Below are 25,553 nucleotides of genomic sequence, written 5' to 3'. Positions count from 1 at the left end.
AAAATCAACCTAAATAATAGCTCTTAAAAACATAAGCATGAAAACCAAGAGCTAAGCGTGACATTAGCTACGAAAGGATGAAGAACACACAAAAACATAAGCATGAAAACCTATGTTGTGTTCTAGAGTTAAATGGAGCATGTCTCTCTCCCAACCAAGGTAGGCTAGGTTTCGACTTCTTATGACCATCAAACCAAACTAAAAAAAAACTAAAAAGCAAATAGCGGGACGCTCCAAGCATAGCACATATCATATGAAGTGATAAAAATAAAGCATGGAGATGGACGAACCGATGATTGTTGATAGAGAAGGGGATGCACGGGGGCATCCCCAAGCTTTTATGCTTGAGTCTCCTTGAATATTTCTTGGGATGCATGAGGGAATCCCCAAGCTTGAGCGCTTGACACTCCATTATCTTCTTTCATCATCTCTCCCATCGCATACTTGAAAATTCCCTTCATACAAAACTCATCATAAGCTGATTAGAGTGGTTAGTTCCCTTAATAAAATAATTCAATACCTGCTGGAAATAAATATTTTCATGAAAATATACTTATTCTTATGAATGCCATAGGGTTTTTGCAAATAAAAAGCAAGCTTAGGATTTGCAAAACAATGAAAACGCAAAACATGGCAGAATCTGTGAAAAACAGAACAACATGTAGTAAATAATTTACTCGGGCACTTCTGCAACTCAAATCAAAAAACTCAGAACAGATGCCAGAAATACAATTATATAGAGAATCCTGTCAAAACAATTCAGATCAAAAAGATGATCTGGTGATTTTTGGCGAATGTTTCCGTCAAGCAGACAGAATCTGTTTCTGGACAGCATGTCACAATTCTTTAACTTTCTTGCAATCGGAGGCTATAACTTGGCACAAAGCTTAAAAATAAAGATACAATGATGTTGCTACAGTAGTAACACACATCAAGTCCACTAAAACAGAAAGTAAAAACAAATTGGGTTGCCTCCCAACAAGCGCTTTCTTTTATGCCTTTGAGCTAGGCACAATGCAAGAAGATCAAGTGTTATCAACTCCAAAAGAATAAGTTGCGTGTGTAACACACTCATAAGGTAACTTAATCTTCTTTCTAGGGAAGTGTTCCATTCTCTTTTTAAGAGTAAATTGTAATTTAATAATTCCCTCTTTCATGTCAATTATAGCACCAACGGTGCGGAGAAAAGGACGTCCCAAAATAATTGGACATGAAGGATCACATTCAATGTCCATAATAAGAAAATGAACGGGCACATAATTATCATTGACAATAATAAGCACATCATCAATTCTCCCTAAAGATTTCTTTATGGAAGAATCAACAGGACGAAAACCAAAAGAACATGGATCAAAAGGTTTCCAATCAAGCATATCATACATTCTTTTGGGCATAACAAATGCACTAGCTCCAACATCACAAAAATCAATGCAAGAGATATTATTCAATTTAATTTTGACCATAGGATCCCAATCATATTCTAGTTTTCTAGGAATAGAAGTCTCTAGCTTGAGCTTCTCCTCTCTAGCTTTGATAAGAGCATTGGTAGTATGCTCGGTGAAGGCAATATTGAGTGTCCTAGTGTGGGGGTCCTTAGCCATTCTTTACAAAAAGTTGATGACTTCGGAAAGACTAGAATTGTCAAAATCAATAATATTGCTATTAAGTAAAATTGTAGTGTCATCCTCTACGTTTGATTTGCTCTGTATTATAAGAGTTTGGATGTCTTCCCAAGTTTGGGGACGGTTGGGAGCAACTTCAAACCAAAGATCTTGTGGCTTCCCGACGCAACCATGCCAAGGGCATAATTCTCCATAGTGACTAGTATAGTCACATGGTTTACTTGTAAAAAGACCCTTAGTGGTAACTGGAGCAATAGGGGAGAAGGTGTAATCATTGTTGTTGTGGCTACAGGAGTCACACAACTTGGTATTCTTAGTGGAACCCATAGCAACGGCAACAAGCAAGAGCAAAGCAACTATTTTTTTGTGATTTTTGGTATAGGACTCTAAAGCAAAATCTAGAAAGCAAACTAACAAGACTAAAAAGCAAAGGTAAAAGATGGTGTGCAACTCCCCTATCTTGAAGAGTGGAGTCCCCGACAACGGCGCCAGTAATTCGCTTGATGACGTGATGATGTATATACTTCTCGCCCCTCGTTGGATACCCCAAGTGGAAGGTGGATATGTAGTCAACAACAAATTTCCCTTACACGGAGACTGTAAGGTTTATTGAACCAGGAGGACTCCTAGGCTCAACAAGTAGGTGTCTTCCACCCTGGCGCTAGCAGAAGACGTGGACCTGCACACACAACAAATAACTTTGCTCCCAACGAGTACAGAGAGGTTGTCAATCTCTCCGGCCTTGTAGTTTGCAAAGGATCAAAACACAAGCGGGAAGGTAATAGTGATTGCAACGGAAAAGTAAATGAAAGCGGTAAATGATGGAGGTGTAAACAATGATGGTGATATGGACCGGAGTCACATAATGTTCACTAGTGATGTCTCTCTCCCAAAGAATGATAAACAACTATGCTAGGGTAAACAAATCATAGTTGGGCAATTGACATAATTATGATTGCACCGCAATGCCAATTATGCTCCTTGATAGTTAGAGGATCAATAGTAATGGGCAGTATGCCAAGACAAGTATACCGTTTATTCATCGACATCTACTTACTAATCCTCCACCTTGAGATATCTATCCAGAACATCTCTCCGGTATTAAGTTGCGAGCCGCACACAAAGTGTAAACTCAAAGCAACGGACAACTGCATTAACGAACTATGCATAAGGTAAACATTCCTTGCAACCGTGGTCACACGCACCGTTGTTTTCTCCCTGGTGGCAACACGACATCCCCTAGTCTCATGTTTCTGTCACTCAAGCTAGACATCGAGGGGCCGGAACCCAGAATCATGCATAACGCTTCCTCTTGGAGTTACAATCTACTACTTGGCCAAAGCAATAAAAAGCAACAGAGAACATGCAAGAATCACTAAGGAACATAATATAAAAGGATAATCAAATATATAACTCATAACAATCTGAACATAATCTCATAATCCATGGGATCCCAACAAACCGAGCATAGCAAAAGCAAGAGGATTACATAGATGCCTTGATCATGTAGGGCAGCTCACAAGGACTAACCATATATAGAAGCACACGGAGAGAAGACATCACATAGATACTGGTCATGGACTCATGATCCTAGGAGGACTATTCACGACACGTCCGGTAAGCGTCCATGGCGATGGAGAAGCTCCCGGAGGTCAATCCTCCCTCTGGCACGGTGCCAGGAAGAGGTCTCCCAACGCTCCCGATCTTGGAAGTGCTGCGGCGGCGGAACGATGGAGAAATTCGCGATTCCAGAAAGTCTGCGAGGGTTTCCTCACGAAACACTAAATATAGGCCAAAGGAGGGCACCGGAGGAGGTGGAGCCCACCCAGGCGACCTCTTGGCGTGGCCTAGGGCATGGTCGCGCCAGCAGGCCGCTTGGGAGGCCCCTGGCCCTCCTTCAGTGATCCTAAAGCTTCTGTTTCGCTGGTTTTTTATATATTTTTTTGGATTTTTTCAGGCTTCGGAAAATTGGGTAAAAGCCCGTGCAAAATAGACATCAGCAGACACAAACTAGCACTGGGTGCACTGAGTTAGTAGGTTAGTCCAAATATGTGTAAAATTATATAAAAGTGTAGCAAAACATATAACAATGTCACCCAAAAGATCATGGAACAAGCATAAATTATAGATACGTTTGGGACTTATTAGACCCTCGTGAGGCCTCTAGCCTTCTTCCGATGCTCGTTGGTCTTCTTTTGGTCGAGAAAAAATATCAAAAAATTTCAGGGCAATTGGACCTCGTTTGGTATGGAAAACCTTCAAAGTGAAAAACACACAGAAAACAAGAACTTGCACTGTGCATGGGTCAATAGGTTAGTGCTGAAAAATAATATAAAATGGTAAATAAATATCCCTAAAGCATACTATAATGATAATAGATCAACATGGGACAATAAAAAATTATAGATACGTTGGAAACATATCAAGCATCCCCAAGCTTAATTCCTGCTCGTCCTCGAGTAGATAGATGATAAAAACATAATTTTTGATGTGAAATGCTATCCATGATGTAACCTTATGCATGTATGCTCACTGAGAAATGATGAATTGACAAACATTAACGTATCAATACGTATAGGTATAAGAAGAAAATCATTAATCTTTCAAAGTATACGATCCTCAAAGATTGTTTTATCCCCATCCATCTATGTTATATTAGCAAGGCATGGCTCCATCTCCACCACATTAATACAAATGTTAAGAACCACGATGGTCAAGTGAGGAAATTGAATCGTACTCTTTCAATATGCATCAACTTTTTATTCTTCATGCAATACATGAGAGTGAACCATTGGACATAGAATAAAGGTGGAATATAATGTGTTGGTAGGTTTAAAAGGGGTAAAAGTGGAGAAGATAGTCTCACATCAACTAGGCGTACGAACGAGCTATGGAGATGCTCGTTGATAGATATCGATGCGAGGAGTAGGGATTGCCATGCAAACGATGCACAAGACCTATAAGTGTATTAAAGCTCCGCCGAAGCTCAGTGGGGTGTGCATCCAACTTTCTTGCTCATGAAGACCTTGGGCATTTGAGGATGCTCGTAATCAGGATGTACAAGCCAAGTTTATGAAAAAGTGATTCCCACCAGCATAAGAATGATATAACATGAGACTCCCTATATGAAGAACAAGGTGCCACTTTGAGGCACAACTGTGGTAAAGGATAGTAGCAAAGTACCTTCTCTATTTTTCTCTAATTTTTTTATGGTGGGCTCATTTCGCATCCCCCATTTTTATTTCCACAGTGGGACAATGCTCTAATAATGACGATCATCACACTTTTATTTACTTACAACTTATCATGAAAACTGATAGGACGATATGACACTGAATGAATTCCCTGGTAGTGTACCAGGATGTGCAAAGATCTAGCATTACATGTATCAAAAATATGAAGAACGATGGCTTTGCCAGAAATACTATGTCAGCTTTATATGCTCATGCAAAGCATTATGATGATGAACGCACTAGTCATGCGAAGTGACGATGGCATTTGCATGACAATATATCTCGAAATGGTATGGAAATGCCAAGATAGGTAGGTATGGTGGCTATTTTGTGGAGGATATAAAAAGGTTTATGTGAAACAGAGTGTGTCATGTCATGGGGTTTGGATGCACAGGCGAAAGTTGCACCGATGCTCAAGGTGAGAACGGGCGATGCACGGTACCGAAGAGGCTAGCAAAAATGAGGATGTGAGAGTGTGTATGCCCATGGTGTCCCATTAGTCATGAAGAACTTATATACTTATTTCATAGTTTTATTAGTCTTATCACAAATAAAAGTACTTCTCACATGCCTCGAGGGAGAGGGTTGGTAGGAATTAACCATCGCGTGACTCCGACTGAAAACAACACATGGTTTTCAACGAGGAATAGAAATGTTCACACATCATCACCATGCCCTTTTATTTTCTTAGATGAACAAGAAGTTAAACATCTCTTAATATTGACACCTATATGAATTAATAATAATGCACTCATACCTTTTTCATATCACCACATCAAAATCATTCACCCAGAATTTCTCTATATGTGCTACATGATGTTTTTTATCATCATTCATTGGGTACTCATTGTTTTCTATCTAGTCTTATGACCCATGCAAATTACCGTCGCCATTTTTCCAGCTCCCAAACAAATATAAGTGAATAACGGGAGCATAATATTTGTATAAAATCTACATGCCACCATGCTCAAAAAGATAAAAGTGAAGTACTAGAGCAACTACTAAGCTCATAAGATATAAGTGAAGCACATAGAGTATTCTAACAAATTATGATGATGTGATATATCTCTCAAATAGGTGTGTCCAGCAAACAATGATATTGGCAAACTGAAAGTAAAAGCAAACTAAAGCAAACGACGCTCCAAGCAAAACTCATATCATGTGATGAATGAAAATATAGCTCCAAGTGACATACCGATGGATTGAGACAAAAGAGGGGATGCCTTCCGGGGCACCTCCAAGCTTAGACGTTTGAGTCTTCCTAGAATATTATCTTAGGGTCCTTGGGCATCGCCAAGCTTAGGCTTTTGCTACTCCTCAATCCTTTGTCCATCGGAATAATACCCAAAACTTGAAAACTTCAATCACATAAAACTCAACAAAACTTCGTGATATCCGTTAGTGTAAGCATCATACCAAATACTTGAAGGTGTTGTTATAAGTTGATTTGTATTTTATTTTAGCATAATTTACTTTCTTGTAACTTCTACATGGATTATACCCCCGATACAATACTTAGCATCATCAAAACAAGAAAACTATGCAAGCCAAAACAGGATTTGACTGAAACAGTATAGTTCGTAGTAATCTGTAATGAACCTATACTTCTGTAACTATAAAAATTCTGAACAATTAGGAAAACCTGAGTAATTTGTATAGCAATTATGTGTAAAAATGCATATTAAAAAGACGTTCTAGTAAAATCAGAGATATTCTGCACTAGACGTCAAAGCTTCTTTTTTTGCAGCGTATTGATGACCCACAAGTATAGGGGATCAATCGTAGTCCTTTCGATAAGTAAGAGTGTCGAACCCAACGAGGAGCAGAAGGATCTGACAAGTGGTTTTCAGCAAGGTAATATCTGCAAGCACTGAAATTATCGGTAACAAGTGATTGTATGGTGAGGTGACTCGTAGCAAGCAACATGTAACAAAAGTAGCAACGATGCAGCAAAGTGTCCCAATCCCTTTTGTAGCAAGGGACAAGCCTGGACAAAGTCTTATAGAAGGAAAAACGTTCCCGAGGACACACGGGGATTTCTGTCATGCTAGTTTTCATCATGTTCATATGATTCGCGTTTGTTACTTTGATAGTTTGATATGTGGGTGGACCGGCGCTTGGGTACTGCCCTTACTTGCACAAGCATCCCACTTATGATTAACCCCTCTCGTAAGCATCCACAACTACGAAATAAGAATTAAGACAAAGTCTAACCATAGCATTAAACTAGTGGATCCAAATCAGCCCCTTACGAAGCAACGCATAAACTAGGGTTTAAGCTTCTGTCACTCTAGCAACCCATCATCTACTTACTACTTCCCAATGCCTTCCTCTAGGCCCAAACAATGGTGAAGTGTTATGTAGTCGACGTTCACATAACACCACTAGAGGAAAAACAACATACAACACATCAAAATATCGAACGAATACCAAACTCACATGACTACTATTAGCATGACTTATCCCATGTCCTCAAGAACAAAAGTAACTACTCACAATGCATAATCATATTCATGACTAGAGAGGTAATCAGTAGCATCAAAGATCTGAACATAAACTCTTCCACCGAATAATCCCACTAGCATCAACTACAAGGAGTAATTAACACTACTAGCAACCTTACAAGTACAAATCGGAGTCGTGAGACGGAGATTGGTTACCAGTGATGAACTAGGGTTTGGAGATGAGATGGTGCTGATGAAGATGTTGATGGTGACGAGTCCCCTCCGTTGAGAGGAGTGTTGGTGATGACGATGGCGACGATTTCCCCCTCCGTGAGGGAAGTTTCCCCGGCAGGATCTGATACGTCTCGAATGTATCTATAATTTTTGATGGTTTCATGCTATTATCTTGTCAAACTTTGGATGTTTTGCATGCCTTTTATATATTTTTTGGGACTAAATTATTAACTCAGTGCCAAGTGCCAGTTCCTATTATTTCCATGTTTTTGACCCCTTTCACAGGAGGATTTTGAACGGAGTCCAAACGGAATGAAACTGCCAAAAATATTTTTTTCCGAAACAGAAAAAGATCGGGAAGCCGGAGAATCAGGGCAGGGGGCCTGCAGGGACCCCACAAGCGCTCATGGCGTGGCCAGGGGGGGCCCGCGCCTCCCTGGCTTGTCAGCTCCTTGGGCCACCTCTGCCCAAGGTTTTGTGCCGATATATTCCCTAAAATCCCAGAAAAAGCAGGAGATCATTGAAAGTACTTTTCCGCCGCCGCAAGCTTCTATCTCTGCAAGATCCCATCTGGGGCACGTTCTGGTGCCCTGCCGGAGGGAGGATTCGGACATTGAGGGCTTCTTCATCAACACCATGACCTATCCGATGATGCGTGAGTAGTTCACCATAGACCTACGGGTCCATCGCTAGTAGCTAGATGGCTTCTTCTCTCTCTTGGATCTTCAATACAAAGTTCTCCATGATCTTCATGGAGATCTATCTGATGTTATCTTCTTTTGCAGTGTGTTTGTCGAGATCCGATGAATTGTGGATTTATGATCAGATTATCTATGAATCTTATTTGAGTTTGTTCTGATATCTCTTATGCATGATTTCATATCCTTGTAATTCTCTTCGAGTTGTGGGTTTTGTTTGGCCAACTAGATCTATGATTCTTGCAATGGGAGAAGTGCTTGGTTTTGGGTTCATACCGTGCGGTGACCTCACCCAGTGACAGAAGGGGTAGCGAGGCACGCATCATGTTGTTGCCATCAACGGTAAAAAGATGGGGTTTTCATCATTGGTTTGAGATTATCCCTCTACATCATGTCTTCTTGCTTAATGCGTATTCTGTTCGTCATGAACTCAATACACTAGATGCATGCTGGATAGCGGTCGATGTGTGGAGTAATAGTAGTAGATGCAGAAAGTATCAGTCTACTTGTCTCAGACGTGATGCCTATATGTATGATCATTGCCTTAGATATCGTCATGACTTTGCGTGGTTCATTCAATTGCTCAATAGTAATTTGTTCACCCACCGTAATATTTGCAATTTTGAGAGAAGCCTCTAGTGAACACTATGGCCCCTGGGTCTACTCCACGCCATATTTTCAGCCTTACACTTTTTCTTCATTTCACTTTCCGCCTTCAGATCTCACTTTGCAATCAATCTTGAAGGGATTGGCAACCCCTTTAAAGCGTTGGGTGCAAGCTCTTTTGTGTTTGCGCAGGTACTCTGGACTTGACGAGATTCTCCTACTGGATTTATACCTTGGTTCTCAAACTGAGGGAAATACTTACTGCTCCTGTGCTGCATCACCCTTTCCTCTTCAAGAGAAAAACCGACGCAAGCTCAAGAGACGACAGAAGGATCATGGATCTCTGGCACCATTGCGAGGGAAGCACTTTTGTTGCCATAGCAGTATCGTCCTGCCGGAGCTCTAGATTGGTTCTGCTCAAGTTCTTCCTCGTGGCGGCGACGAATCCATGAAAAAGCTCCTCCCTCATTTTTTCCGGACGAAACCCTTCATATAGCCAAAGATGAGCGCCCGAGGGGCAACATGGGGCCCACAAGCCCTCCAGGTGGCGCCCCTATGGTACTTATTCCGCCCAGTATTTTTTATATATTCCCAAAAAATTCCACGTTGATTTTTACGGCTTTTGGAATTGCGCAGAATAGACATCTCAAACTTGCTCCTTTTTCAGGCCAGAATTCCAGCTGCCGGTATTCTCCCTCTTCATGTAAACCTTGCAAAATAAGAGAGAAAAGGCATAAGTATCGTACCATGAAGTGAAATAACAGCCCAAAAAGCAATAAATATCAACATGAAAGCATGATGCAAAATGGACGTATCAACTCCCCCAAGCTTAGACCTCGCTTGTCCTCAAGCGAAAGCCTAGCTCAATAAACATGACCACATGTTTAGGGAGAGAGGTGTCGACAAAACAAGATACGAACATGCAAGCATCATAAACCATATTAGAACAACAATACCAACATATAATCTCTCATGCTAAAGTGATAAATTCTTCACAAAGTAAGGCATGAATCAAGAACCTTACCGAGAAGTAACAACCAATAGCCTTTGGTCATGGAAGCAATTGCAATTTATCACAACATCAGAAAGAGTCAAACAAGAGCTTGTAAAGCAAATCCACATACTCAATCATCTTTTCATTCTCTACAATTGCTACTACTCACGTGGTACTCTTGAGATCAAAGTTTCAGTTGGACACAGAGAAAGATAGGGGCTTATAGTTTTGCCTCCCAACTGCTTACCTCAAGAGTAAAGTCAACAATAATAATTCATGAATACTTACCTCCAAGTTGATATATGAATATAGATCTTTCCCTAGCATGTGACATTAGCCAAGATAAAGGCGAAACAAGGAATTGGTGAAGATCACCATGACTCTTTCAAGGGCAAAAAGTAAAGGTACAAGATAGACCCTTCGCAGAGGGAAGCAGAGGTTGTCATGCGCTTTTGAGGTTTGGATGCGTGTCCTCTTAGTGCGGAGGAACGTCACTTTATATTGCCTCCTGTGATAAAGAACTTTATTATGCAGTCTGTCGCTTTTATGTCTTCCTCATCACAGGTTCGTACAAAGCTTATTCTCCACACACTAATAGATCATACATATTAGGGAGCAATTTTTATTGCTTACACCGATGACAACTTACTTGAGGGATCTTATTCAATCCATAGGTAGGTATGGTGGACTCTCATGGCAAAACTAGGTTGAAGGATTATGGATGCACAAGTAGTATCTCTACTTGGTGCGGGAGTTTTGGCTGATATGAGGTGGAAGCAATCGTCACATGCTAAGGGATCTCTAATCATATAACATTGCTCGGAACCAAGCAAACACAATTCATTATGGTGTCTTCCTTTTCCAACATCTACTTCTAGGCATGTAATAGTTTTGTAAGTGCATCTAGTGCCCCTTAGTGATTTTGGTGGTTTGAAGACTTATAGGTTAAGTATCTAATGTGTTTATAAGTATACACATGATCTATAAGTCATTGAGGAGTTTGGGATATTTGAAGAATATCGACCCCTAAAAATACATGTCTTCAGTTAAAGAAATTGATCTGAAGCTGAAGAAATGAATCGCGAGGAATCTGCGATGAAATTGATATTCCTCATGAAGATACTGATATTGAGAAGTCCGGAGGTTCCTGAAGAAAATCATTCTGAAGAATTTGAAGCATGAAGATTTACACTTTCTGTTTTACTTTCTTCGCATTTGACTAATAGGAACACCGTACTATTAAAGGGGGTCGAAGTTACACTATGGAATGAATTTCCTCATGATGCTCAACCCAAGCCAAATCCTACCAAAAGCCTCAAGTGAGGAATATGAGTGACATGAGGACTCTCACAGTTGAGGGTTCCGACCGTTTCGATAACCACGCCAAGTCACTGGTCTTATTCACTCCAACGGTCATATTATTTAAGGGCATTAGTGTCAAATCATGTCGGGATGCTCCCAGGCTATAAATAGCCACCCCCCACAACCACTAGCTGGTTGGCTGCTCCGTTAGAAACTGACACTTGTCATAAGAGCAACCCAAATTCCTCAGAGTCTTCGAGAGTAATTCATCAGTGAGGAAATACACCATCCACCGAAACCACAAACCAAACCTAGTGATTGAGCATCACTGAAGAACTTGTTCCTATGTGGGACTGAAGCCTTTTACCTTTGAGGACTGTGCATCCTCCAGACGGTTAGGCGTCATGGTCTAGAACGTTCCAGCAGTTAATTGCGGATCGTCGAGTGACCAAGTTTGTGAGGGTTTGGAAGTCTGCCCTAAAGACTTACCACGAGTGTTGGGCGAGGACTGTGTGTCCTTAGCTCAAGGAGAATACGGTAGGGACTGTGTGTCCCGGGACTGGGTGTCCTTTGGTTTCAATACCAAGCCGCTCCAAACCAGATGTACAACTGTCACAGCAGTTGGAACTGGGTCATCAACGACTGTCTTCACTGAGAAACGGGTTCTAATTCCTCAACTCTTTACTTTCCCTGTATTATGTGTTGATGACTTTCACTGTGACTGTTTGAAGAATTTGCTGAAGACTTTCTCTGAATTTCCTCAACCCCAAATTCTTCACAATAGTTAATCATCATCTGTATTCTGCGTGCCTGCTTACTGTGCAATCTATTTTCACATTCTTCACTCTGAAATACTGCTGGTGTGAACGTTTGCACGTCTGATCCTTTACTGTTTCCGTTGTAAGTTAGTCATAAGTGAGGAATTTCCTCAAAAGGAATTTCCTCAGTGATGAAATTCTAAAAATCTCCTATTCACCCCCCTCTAGTCGATATAACGCACTTTCAATTGGTATTAGAGTAAGGTACTCCCTTGTTCTGTGTGGTTTTGGTTTAACCACCTGGAGTTTTAGTTATGTCGACTGCAGGCATGTTTAAGGCGACTGCAGCATGTCCTACCTACGAAGGAAAGAACACTCCCTTTTGGAAGAACAAAATGGAAATGCATCTACAAGCTATTGATAATGATCTCTCGTATATTGTGGAAAATGGCGTCCCCATCATTTCTGCCAGTGTCACTGCAGCTGATGTGAAGAAATTCAAGCAACTCGATTCTCAAGCGAAGAACATCATCTGTGGCCATCTGAGCCCATGCCAGTTTGGAAGAGTAAGTGCTTTGGTCTCTGCAACACTGATCTGGGAGAGACTGTGTAAGGTAAATGAAGGAGTATCAACCGAGCGTGACTCTCGTGCTGATATTCTTCGCAATCTCTTCAATCGCTTCAAGAGACATGACAATGAAAGCTGCCAAGACACCTTTGAGCGCCTCACTGACATATCAAATGAACTGCAAGCACTGGGAGCTCGAGACATCACTGATCACGAAGTTGTGAAGAAACTGCTGAGATCTTTGGATTCTTCATTTGACACTTTAGTTCTGATGATTCAAGAAAGACCAGACTACAAGATGCTGGATCCAGCTGATATACTTGAAAGGCTAAATACACATGAATTCCAGCTAGAAGAAAAGAGAGATCTATATGGACAAAGCTATTCCAGACCACGTGCACTCAAGGCTAGAACAATTTCCTCATCTGAAGAAGAAGACACAGATGACAACATTTGTGACCCTGAAGAATTTGGACATGAGCTTGCAATGCTTGTGAGGAAATTCCAGAGATTTACACGACGTGGCCAGTTCGGTAAATCTTCAAGAAGAGACATGAGGAAATCAGAATCTGCATCTGAGGACTACAAGAAACGAACCTGTCAGAAGTGCAAGAAATCAGGTCATTACGTTGCTGATTGTCCCCGTTGGGGAAAGGAATCAAAGAAGAAGTAATACAAGGATGACAGTTCTGATGACTCGAAGAAGAAGAAGAAAACTTCAAAATCCTCATCTTCAAAGCCCTCATCACACAAGAAGACTAGTTTCAGAAAGGCTCGGGCACTTATTGGCAAGGAAATGGACTCCGAGGCAGAATCAGAGGAATGTGATGAAGAAGCGGGTTCTGGAGAAGACTCAGAATCTGGACAGGCTAGTCTTGCACTAGCAACCACTTTCGTCAGCAAGTCAATCTTCAATCTTGAAGAAAATGATTGCACCATCCATACTGATGACTATGCTGATGACTTCGCTCCAACCTATTGCTTCATGGCAAAAGGTTCAAAGGTATCAAATAATGCCTCCTCCTCCGATTCAAGTGACTGTGAACCTAATGATTATAAGAAACCCAGTTACAGTAAACTTGCTATCATTGCCACTAAACAACAAACTGCTCTTGAAAAGCTTCAGAAACTGCTAGACAAAAGTGCTGATCTGTTGAATGATGAAATGAACCTTACCCAAATCCTCACTGATGACATGAAAAGTCTTCAGCCTAGATTTGATAATCTTCAGGATCGTTATGATACACTCCTCACTGATCATGAGAAGCTTTCCTATGAGTTTCTCCAAAGGAAGCTTGATCTTGAGAAGCTGAGGATGTCTCATGATGATCTTCGTATGGAAAATGATTCATTATTAGCTCAACAGATCAGCGCTAGTCAAGTTGAATTTATTCCTCCATGTCTTAAATGCATTGAACGCGAAACTGCTAATTCCTCACCAGAATCATCAAATGCTACCATTGCTACAAATTCTTCAACTGCACCTGTTGTGTCTATTTCCTCACTTGAGGAAAACACAAATGTTACTGATGAAAATGCAGGGTTGAAGGAATTGTACGTGACTGGCATGTACAAAAGCCTCAAAGGACATCAAACCCTTTGTGATGTGCTCAAAAAGCAGATCTTGAACAGGAACCCGAGGAAAGAAGGAATTGCCTTTGAGAGGAAATTAAATGTTGATGGATCTTATTGGAAACCCGAGCAGTATCCCAAAACCTCATGGGTTGCTGCTACTGGGCCTCCTTTTGATCCATCTAATCTAACTGGCTTTTCATGTGAATTATCCTATTCCTCGGATGAGTCATTTGATTCCAACTATAAACTGTTCAAAAATCAATCTGGTGAAGTATTTGCTCGATATGTTGGAACTAACTGCAGGAATGGCCCTCCTCTGAGGAAAATCTGGATTCCCAAAAGTTGTCTTGAAAATCTTCAGGTGAATGTCCTCATGACACCACCACTGAAGAATCTGAACCCCAGATCAAATTCCTCAGGAGGACCAAAGTTTTCAAGAGGATCAAAATCCTCAACTGGTCAAAACTATGCTCGTACCCGTGCTTATGTGTCTAACATCCAGGGAAACTACAAGGAATATGAATATGAGCGTTACTCCTCAAATAATTATGTTCATAAATCCTCAAACCAGTTCTCTACATATTCATATGAGTACTTTAACCCCCCTACTGTTAAGAGAAGTGCATTGGCTTCAATGCCACCTTTCTCATATGGTGCTCGCATGATGATGAACGCTTTGCCACCCCTTCAGATGTGGGTGGTGAAGAAATCAAACTAATCACTTCTGCATGCCAGGTCTCCAGATGTAAATCATCATCTGAAGAATTTGCTGGAGACCTGAAGAAATGCTTGATAGGACGCAAGCTAATGATTGATGAAATAGAAATATTTCACACGTCCTTACATTTCTGTTATGATGAAATTACTGAACTAATGAAATTAGTATCATATTCTTCAAATCTGAAGCATATGAGATGGTAAGTTGTACTAATTCATCTGCAGGATGACAAACCCAAAAATACCGAGTGGGTTCTCGATAGTGGCTGCACACATCACATGACTGGTGATAAAAGCTTACTGATGAATATGCCACTAACTCCATCACCTCTGAAGCAAATCACATATGCTGACAAAGGTAAAAGCAAGGTATTGGGACTTGGCAAAGTAGCTATTTCCAAGGATAGGCATATGGACAAAGTGATGCTTGTTGAATCCCTTGGTTTTAACCTTATGTCAGTCTCGATGCTTTGTGATCTTGATATGATTGTTATCTTTCGTAGATATAGATGTGTAGTCATCATGGAATCTGACAGATCCAAAGTCTTCGAAGGTGTAAGAAGAGGGGATTTGTACATTGTTGATTTCTCTATAGGTCCTCAACCAGCCACTTTCTTACTAGCAAAAACCTCAGAAGGATGGTGTGGCACCGAAGACTAGGTCATGCAGGCATGAGGAATTTGCACATGCTTGCAAATAAGAAGCATGTCATCGGCATCGAATCAGTCAAATTCCTCAAGGATCATCTATGCGGTGCTTGTGAATCTGGGAAAATGACTAGATCCAAGCATCCCTCTAAAACCATCATGACCACTACACGTCCATTCGAATTGCTTCATATGGATTTATTTGGACCTACTCACTATGCCACACTAGCCAATGCAGCATCTTTATATGGCTTTGTCATAGTTGATGATTATTCCAGATATACTTGGGTGCATATCATAGTGTATAAAACTGACGTGCAGGAAATCTTCAGTCGATTTTCTTCAAGGGCCTCGACGAACTTTGGCATCAAGATCAAACACATCAGGAGTGATAATGGAACCGAGTTCAAAAACACTGGTCTTGATGATTATCTTGATGAACTTGGTATTACTCACGAATTGTCTGCTCCTTATACTCCTTAGCAGAATGGAGTCGTCGAAAGGAAGAACGGGACTCTCGTTGAAATGGCAAGAACTATGCTTGAAGAATATCAGACTCCTCGTCGCTTTTGGCCTGAAGCAATCAACACTGCATGCCATATCATCAGCAGGGTATATCTTCACAAATTCCTCAAGAAAACCTCATGTGAACTCCTCACTGACAAGAAACCCAATGTAAGTTATTTCAAAGTCTTCGGTGCAAAATGCTGGATTAGAGATCCTCACCATAGCTCAAAATTTGCACCTAAGGCACATGAAGGTTTTATGCTCGGTTATGGAAAGGACTCGCACACTTACAGAGTCTTCAACAACTATCACAACAAAGTTGTTGAGACTGTAGATGTGCGGTTCGATGAAACTAATGGCTCGCAAAGAGAGCAATTGCCTTCTGATCCAGATAAGCTGTCTCCTGAGGAAGCAATAAAACTTAAGCCTACTGAAGACATTGTTCCCACTGAGGAAATTGGTGAAGAAACGATCCCCATCGCTGATAAAAACCAAGAAGATGCTTCTGAGGAAATTGCACCAGCACCACTTCCTCAGCCCAGAAAAAATCCTCAACCAGCTCATCCGAGGATTGCAAACGAAGTAGAACTTGACAAAATCCTCAACGACATCAACGCGCCAGGTCCTCTCACTCGCTCAAAAGCTTCACACTTAGTTAACTTTTGTGGGCACTTTTCCTTTGTATCCATCACAGAACCCTCAAAAGTTGCTGAGGCTTTTCTGGAACCGGAGTGGATCCAAGCCATGCAAGACGAACTTCTTCAATTCAAGCTGAATGACGTATGGGAGTGGATTTTCCCATCATCATCGGCACCAAGTGGATTTTCCGAAACAAGCAAGACGAAGACGGTCAAGTGGTGAGGAACAAGGCACGACTTGTAGCCCAAGGCTATACCCAGGTTGAAGGAATAGATTTCGATGAAACTTTTGCACCTGTTGCTAGACTTGAAGCTATTCAAATACTACTTGCTTATGCTAATCATCATAACATCACCTTATATCAAATGGATGTGAAAAGTGCATTCCTCAATGGTAAGCTTGAGGAAGAAGTATACGTTGCTCAGCCCCCAGGTTTCGAGGATCCAAAGAATCCAGACAAAGTCTTCAGACTCAAAAAGGCTCTGTATGGCCTCAAGCAAGCCCCTCGGGCATGGTATGATACATTGAAGGAATTCCTCATGAAGAAAGGCTTCAAACCTGGTTCACTCGATCCAACTCTTTTCACAAAATCCTATGATAATGAGTTGTTTGTATGTCAAATATATGTTGATGATATCATATTTGGCTATCTTGACAAAAGATACAGTGATGAATTTGCCTACATGATGAGTGAAGAATATCAGATGTCCATGACGGGGGAGCTGAAATTCTTCTTAGGTCTTCAAATTCGTCAACAAAGCAATGGAATCTTCATATCATAGGAGAAATACCTCAAGGATGTTCTGAGGAAATTCTACATGCACGAATGCAAAGGTGCAAGACTCCAATGCCTACCAACGGCCACCTCGGCACTGATGAAAATGGTAAAGATTTCGATCAGAAGGTATACCATTCTATGATTGGCTCCTTATTGTATCTATGTGCATCTAGGCCAGATATAATGCTTAGTGTTTGCATGTGTGCACGTTTTCAAGCAAAACCGAAGGAATCACACCATAAGGCTGTGAAACATATTCTTCAATACTTAGCTCACACACCAACACTAGGATTATGGTATCCCAAGGGCTCCAATCTTCATCTGGTAGGGTATTCTGATTCAAACTATGCTGGTGACCGTGTGGATCGCAAGTCAACTTATGGCACATGCCATTTCCTCGGAAGATCACTAGTTTGTTGGTCCTCAAAGAAGCAGAACTGCGTATCACTCTCCACTTCTGAAGCTGAGTACATTGCTGCTGGTTCTTGGTGTGCTCAATTGCTATGGATGAAGCAAACCCTCAAGGACTACGGCATCAACATGAAGAATGTACCTCTCTACTGTGACAATGAGAGTGCTATCAAGATTGCATACAACCCAGTACAACACTCGAAGACCAAGCACATCCAGATTCATCATCATTTTCTTCGGGGCCATGTTCTCAAGGGCAATATCCTCATCGACCATGTGAAGACTGATGATCAACTGGCAGATATCTTCACTAAGCCCTTGGATGAGAAAAGGTTTTGCAAGTTGCGGTGTGAGCTAAATATCTTAGAGTCTTCAAATGTTTTGTAAAAACATGCACACATCGTAACACTTATGCAAAGTTGATGACTTAGATGTGCAACACATGATGAAACAATTTTCTTCAACTGATGAAGAATGTCACTCTGAATGTGAAGAAATTAACAAAGAAATTGATTCTCAGGGCCCTAGGACAATTGTACGCGGCGTCTGTAATCAACATTCTTATATGGTGGGTAACGCCACTACCCAATGTGAAATTCCTCAAGTTGATTTTCTTCAAATGATCAATTTCCTCACAATGCATTTTTCTTCAAAACAACTGTTCTTCATTGTGATGATTTATTACAAAATCTTCAAAAACACTTGATGACTTTCATTTGACTAGATAGACTGTGATTTCTAGTCCTCAACAGCATTCACTTATTGCTATTTCTTCAAGTTGATGTTTATGCTAAGTGAATGTGATCGGACCCTACTTTCCCTCTATGCTATACTCATCCAGTCTATTCAATTCTTCATATGCTTCTACTTGAAACTTTGTTCAAAATCCTCACTGCGTCCTTGTGAGCTGATGATTTTGTAACGAAAACCGCAAATCTTAAAAAATTGTTTCTTTAAAGACACAGTAACTGAACCCCCACTTCCCACGATCGGATAACCACGATCTCCACTATCTCCACCGCATCGTACGGGAGCTACACGTGTCCTGCAGAGACGTAGAGGCAGGGGCTATTTGGTCCGACATTCTCGCGCCAATAGTAACTTTTGGCTATAAATATGTCCTTATCCCCCTCGGCATCCTCTTCTTCGCCTCATCGCTCTCCTGCCATAGCACACTCCACCGAACCCTAGCGCCACCGCTGGTAGTCTCGTCGCCGGTGAGGAAGAGCTTCACTGCCTCGACCTCTCCGTCGCCAGAACCATGCCGGAGTCGGACCATCTTCGTCCGCCGCCGCCGTAGACGTCCTCTGTCGCCAAGTTAGGGTGCATTGGACACTCGAACGAAGAGCCTCTCCAACACAACTTTCTGTGTTCTTCGTGCGCACCTTCCAGGGTAAATATATCCCATTTTTACAGCAGATCAGATCTGAAATTTTACATCTTCCATGTGAAATCTGTTTTTCCTCAAGATACGATGCGCACTTGATTCCTCAAACACTACCTATCACCACAATCATTGATGAACTATGCTAAGCATCTAAGACCTGAGTAATTTGTACAACAATTATGTGTAAAAAAATGCATATTAAAAAGACGTTCTAGTAAAATCAGAGATATTCTGCACTAGACGTCAAAGCTTCTTTTTTTGCAGCGTATTGATGACCCACAAGTATAGGGGGTCAATCATAGTCCTTTCGATAACTAAGAATGTCGAACCCAACGAGGAGCAGAAGGATCTGACAAGTGGTTTTCAGCAAGGTAATATCTGCAAGCACTGAAATTATCGGTAACAAGTGATTGTATGGTGAGGTGATTCATAGGAAGCAACACGTAACAAAAGTAGCAACGGTGCAGCAAAGTGGCCCAATCCCTTTTGTAGCAAGGTACAAGCCTGGACAAAGTCTTATATGAGGACAAACGCTCCCGAGGACACACGGGGATTTCTGTCATGCTAGTTTTCATCATGTTCATATGATTCATGTTCGTTACTTTGATAGTTTGATATATGGGTGGACCGGCGCTTGCGTACTGCCCTTACTTGGACAAGCATACCACTTATGATTAACCCCTCTCGCAAGGATCCGCAACTACAAAAGAAGAATTTAGACAAAGTCTAATCATAGCATTAAACTAGTGGATCCAAATCAGCCCCTTACGAAGCAACGCATAAACTAGGGTTTAAGCTTCTGTCACTCTAGCAACCCATCATCTACTTACTACTTCCCAATGCCTTCCTATAGGCCCAAACAATGGTGAAGTGTTATGTAGTCGACGTTCACATAACACCACTAGAGGAAAAACAACATACAACACATCAAAATATCGAACGAATACCAAAATCACATGACTACTATTAGCATGACTTATCCCATGTCCTCAGGAACAAAAGTAACTACTCACAAAGCATAATCATATTGATGACCAGAGAGGTAATGAGTAGCATCAAAGATCTGAACATGAACTCTTCCACCAAATAATCCCACTAGCATCAACTACAAGGAGTAATTAACACTACTAGCAACCTTACTAGTACCAATCAGAGTCGTGAGACGGAGATTGGTTACAAGTGATGAACTAGGGTTTGGAGATGAGATGGTGCTGATGAAGATGTTGATGGTGACAAGTCCCCTCCGATGAGAGGAGTGTTGGTGATGACGATGGCGATGATTTCCCCCTCTGAGAGGGAAGTTTCCCCGGTAGGATGGTCCTGCCGGAGCTCTAGATTGGTTCTGCTCAAGTTCCGCCTCGTGGCGGCGGCGAATCCACAAAAAAGCTCCTCCCTCATTTTTTTCCGGATGAAACCCTTCATATAGCGAAAGATGAGCGCCGGAGGGGAAACAGGGGGCCTACAAGCCCTCGAGGTCGCGCCCCTCTAGTACTTCTTCCGCCCAGTATTTTTTATATATTCCCAAAAACCTCCACGTTGATTTTCAGGACTTTTGGAGTTGCGCAGAATAGGCATCTCAAACTTGCTCCTTTTTTAGGCCATAACTCTAGGTGCCGGTATTCTCCCTCTTCATGTAAACCTTGCAGAATTGTATCGTGAAGTGAAATAACAACCCAAAAAGCAATAAATATCAACATGAAAGGATGATGCAAAATGGACGTATCACGTATCAATTCTAGTAATCATGCAAATCATCCCAAAGGCTTTACGTAGCAAAAACACTAACTAAAACATAATAACACAATCATTACAAATGCATTATTGATGTTATCACACACTAACAGAAATAAAAAGTTAAAATAAAAAAAATTATTGGGTTGCCTCCCAACAAGCGCTATTGTTTTATGCCCCTAGCTAGGCATATTGCATAGTTTCAAGTGGTGTCATCTTTGACACTCGAACCATAAATGTCTCTCATGATTGATTCATATGGTGGCCTAATTATCTTTCTAGGGAAGTGTTCCCTTCCTTTCTTTAATGGAAATTGAAACCTTATATTTCCCTCTTTCATGTCAATGATTGCACCTATAGTTCATAGGAAGGGTCTTACAAGTAGGGTTACAATCAATATCAAGCACAATGAAATCTACATGCATATAACTTTTATTTGGAATTATCAGCCCATCATTTATTATGCCCAAGGGTTTCTTGATGGTAGAATCCGCAAGATGCAAGTTTAGGGAACATTCTTCAATATTGGTGAGACCAAGCACATAACATAAAGTTCTAGATATGGTTGAAACACTAGAACCAAGTTCACACAAAGCATTGGTTTCATATTTATTTATCTTAATTTTGATAGTAGGTTCCCACTCATCATGCAATTTTCTAGGAATAGAAACTTTAAGCTCAAGTTTCTCATCTTAAGCTTTCACCATAGCTTCCACTATGTGTTGAGTAAAAGCTTTGTTTTGTTTATAAGAATTGAGTGAGCTAATAATGGATTGCAACGAGGAAATGTATTCTAATAAGGAGAAATTATAATAATTAAAGTCCTTGTAATCCAAAATAGCGGGCACATCACTAGTTAAAGTTTTGACCTCTCCAAACCCACTTTTTCAGTTTTAGCATTAAAATCATCACCCTCCAAGCAAACAGGATGCCCCTTTACTAGAGTTGATTCATCTCCAATCCCTTTATGAGTAACATTCAAAGAAATAAACAAATATTCAATAGGAGAAGAATAAATCATTTTAACATCTTCATCATGATTCCGGTAAAAACCGGGTGGAAGAGCTTTTTCTAGGAATTACCGCTTAGCTTTCAACTTAGCGGTCCTCTCCTTACTGTCATTAATAGAAACATGGATAGATTTAATATTATCATTAAAATAATGCTTAGGAGGTAAGGCTTATTTAAGAGTTTCTATAGCAAAAACAATCCGATCCATGTTTTTAGCCAAAGTATCAAAAACATGCAATTTTTCTTCTACCATAGTATTGAAAACTTTTTGAGAATTAAAGAATACCTTTACTGTGTTCTCAAGATCAAAGGATATCCTATTAGATTTGTAGAGGAATTTTCATAAGAATTACCATACTAATTTCCATAACCATTAGGATTATTACCGGGATACGACCTAGCATTGAAATTACCCCTATAAGCAATGTTGTTGAAATTATTTCACGAGACAAAGTTCACATCAATAGCATCATTATTTTGTTCAATCAAGGTAGACAAGGGGATATCACTAGGATCAACATTACTATTTTTATTAGCAACCAAGTTCATAAGAGCATCCACTTTTTCACTCAAGGTAGCGATTTCCTCAACAAAATTGACCCTCTTACCAGTTGGAGCTCTCTCGGTATGCCATTTAGAATAGTTTGCCATGATGTTGTCCATAAGTTTGGTGGCCTCTCCTAGGGACACCTCCATGAAGGTACCACCTACAGCATAATCTAGAAGATTTCTAGACACAAAGTTTAGTCCACCATAGAAATTTTAGATAATCATTCACAAGTTTAAACCATGAGTTGGGAATTTCTTATCATCAATTTCATCCTATCCCAAGCTTGTGCAACATGTTCATGATCTTTCTGTTTAAAAATCTTTATTTGATTTCTAAGGGAGATGATCTTAGCAGGAGGAAAATACTTGGCAATAAAAGCATCTTTACACTTATCCCATGTTCCAATACTATTACGTGGTAAAGATGAGAATCAAGCTTTACCTTTCTCTCTTAGTTAAAAGAGAAACAATTTAAATTTCACAATATCATTATCCATGTCCTTTTTCTTTTACACATCACAAAGTTCAACAAAGGTATTGAGATGTGAAGCGGGATCCTCATTAGGACTTCCCAAAAATTGCTCTTCCATGACAAAATTCAGTAATGCAGCATTAATATCAAAAGCATCCGCACTAGTGGCCGGTGGTATAGGAATACTAATAGAATCAATATTATTAGTATTTGAGAAGTCACACAACTTAGTAGTATCGTGAGACATGGTGACCGAGCAAGCAAAGTAAGAAGCACGACGAGCAAACTAGAGAGCGAAGATGCAATCTAGTGACAAGCTTAGGCAAGCACAAATAAATATTTTAGTATTTTCCTTTTTTTATGAGACAAACTAAATATACAAGAAAATAAAAAGAGGAACAACTAAATGAAATTTTGTGTAGTGTTACTTGGTGGTTGGTGATGATATTCCTCGGTAACGACGCGAGTAATCCTTCCTCATACTCGTGATCTGCATTGGATTTTCCGTGAACAGGAACATGTTATCGTAGCACAAAGTGGTTAAGTATTTCCCTCAGTTATGAAGCCAAGGTTTATCGAACCAATAGGAACATCAACCACAACCGTCTTCAACGGCTGCACACAAAAGAACAAACAACCTGCACCCAACGAGGGCAAGAGGGTTTCCAATCCTCTTGTCTTCTTATTTGCAAGAAAGTGAGGTGTGTGGATAATTGTATATAGCAAAATAAAATAAAAACAAGTAAATTGCAGCAAGGTAATGGAGGTTTTATCAATATGTTGTGAATAGACTGGGGGCCATAGCTTTCCCAAATGGCATCTCTTATGGGAAAATAGCATATGATGGGTAAACAAATTATTGTTGGGGAATTGACACAAAAGCAGATAATTATGCGATATTCACGGCAATGATCATGTGTATATAGGCACCACATCCATAAACAAATAGGCCTACTCCTGCCTGCACCTATTACTATTACTTCACTTCAAGAGCGCTTCTATGCTTGCCTCTCTACGTATTAAGTTAATGACGAACAAAGTAATGCATGGAGTAAGATGACACGATGTAGACAATATATACTCAAGCAATATGAATAACCCCCATCATTTTATCCTTAGTAGAAGCAACACAAAGACACATCTTGTCCCCTTCGGTCACTGGGATATAGAAATTCGCCAGCTTGAACATACCATAATGCACCTCTCTCACCGAAGAAATACCGATCTAGTTGGCAAACTATTTCAATAGATCAGAGTGAATTACAAAGCTGTTATAAGCTTGCACATAAGAATCATATAAACATTTAGAGGTGACTCAAATATTTATCATGAATAATCTGAACATAAACACACAATTCATCGGATCCCAACAAACGCACCACACAAAAGGAATTACATCATATGGATCAAGGTGAAGATGCGATGATCCTTCTATTGAAGATCACAGAGAGAGATTTCCATCTACGTACTCACAATGGACTCGTAGGATTGTGGTGAACTACTCACACATCATCGTGAGGACAGCAAGGTTGATGAAGAGGCCCTTCGTGATCGATCGCCCCTCTGGCAGGGTGTTGGAACAGAGACTTGCGACAACGTAAAAAGTGTTTTGGGACTCCCTCTGGTGTTTTTATGGTAGATGAGAATTTATAAGCCAAAGAACAGAGTCGAGAGGGCCACAAGGGAGGCACAAGCTATCAGGGTGCCCCCCAGGTCACGCATTGTTAGCTTGCGAGCCCTTCGTGAGGCCTCCAGCCTTCTTCCGATGCTCGTTGGTCTTCTTTTGGTCCAAAAAATCATCAAAAAGTTTCAGGGCAATTGGACCTCATTTGGTATGGAAAACCTACAAAGTGAAAAACACGCAGAAAACATCAACTCGCACTAGACACTTGGTCGATATGTTAGTGATAAAATAATAATATAAAATGGTAAATAAATACCCCGGAGGCATACTAGAATGATAATATATCAGGATGGAACAAGCAAAAATTATAGATACGTTGGAGACGTATCAACAAGCATTGGGGATTTGAGGATTTCGCCGAGCCGGGCAGGAAGCTAGAGTCGTAGCATGGTTTTGTGCGCGGGTTCGGGCTGATCGAGCCGACGCATGGCCAAAAGCAGTGTTGAAGCATGCGCTTGAATCCTCCGGCGGCAATACGATGATAAGACGTGAGAGAGGAGGACGGAGTGATGCGTAGACAGAAGGGTCGTAATAATAAAATGTCTACGATGTTAATACAAGCAAACCACACTTCCCAACATAGCATCGGTAATGGTTTCATCAATCGCTGACAATTGTTTGACATCAACTGTCTGCCCACAACACACACTGCTTGTCAGAATGACATGTGTTTGTTATTATTGGTCTTCCCACACATTATGATGAATGAACTATTTGTCGAGTATCACACACACCTTCTTATGCTAACTCGTTTGCGTTCTGCTCGATCAACGCGGATAGTTTATCCAAGTGAATTATATGTCGTACTTCGCACACATATGTATTTTCTTAACCATTTGTGCTATCTTCGCTAATCACAAACAGTTCCTAAGAACAAACTGTATGCCGCGCATCAGACATGCAACTCTTTTTTGAATCGTATTTGATGGATCTGCCATCGCACACAGTTCGTGGCGTTGGCGATGGAGCTTCAATTATATCGTTTG

The sequence above is a fragment of the Hordeum vulgare genome, chromosome 5H, assembly GCF_904849725.1.
Source record: "Hordeum vulgare subsp. vulgare chromosome 5H, MorexV3_pseudomolecules_assembly, whole genome shotgun sequence".
Lineage (NCBI taxonomy): Eukaryota > Viridiplantae > Streptophyta > Magnoliopsida > Poales > Poaceae > Hordeum > Hordeum vulgare.
The sequence above is the reverse complement of the archived record's forward strand: the minus strand, read 5'-3'. Positions refer to the sequence as shown.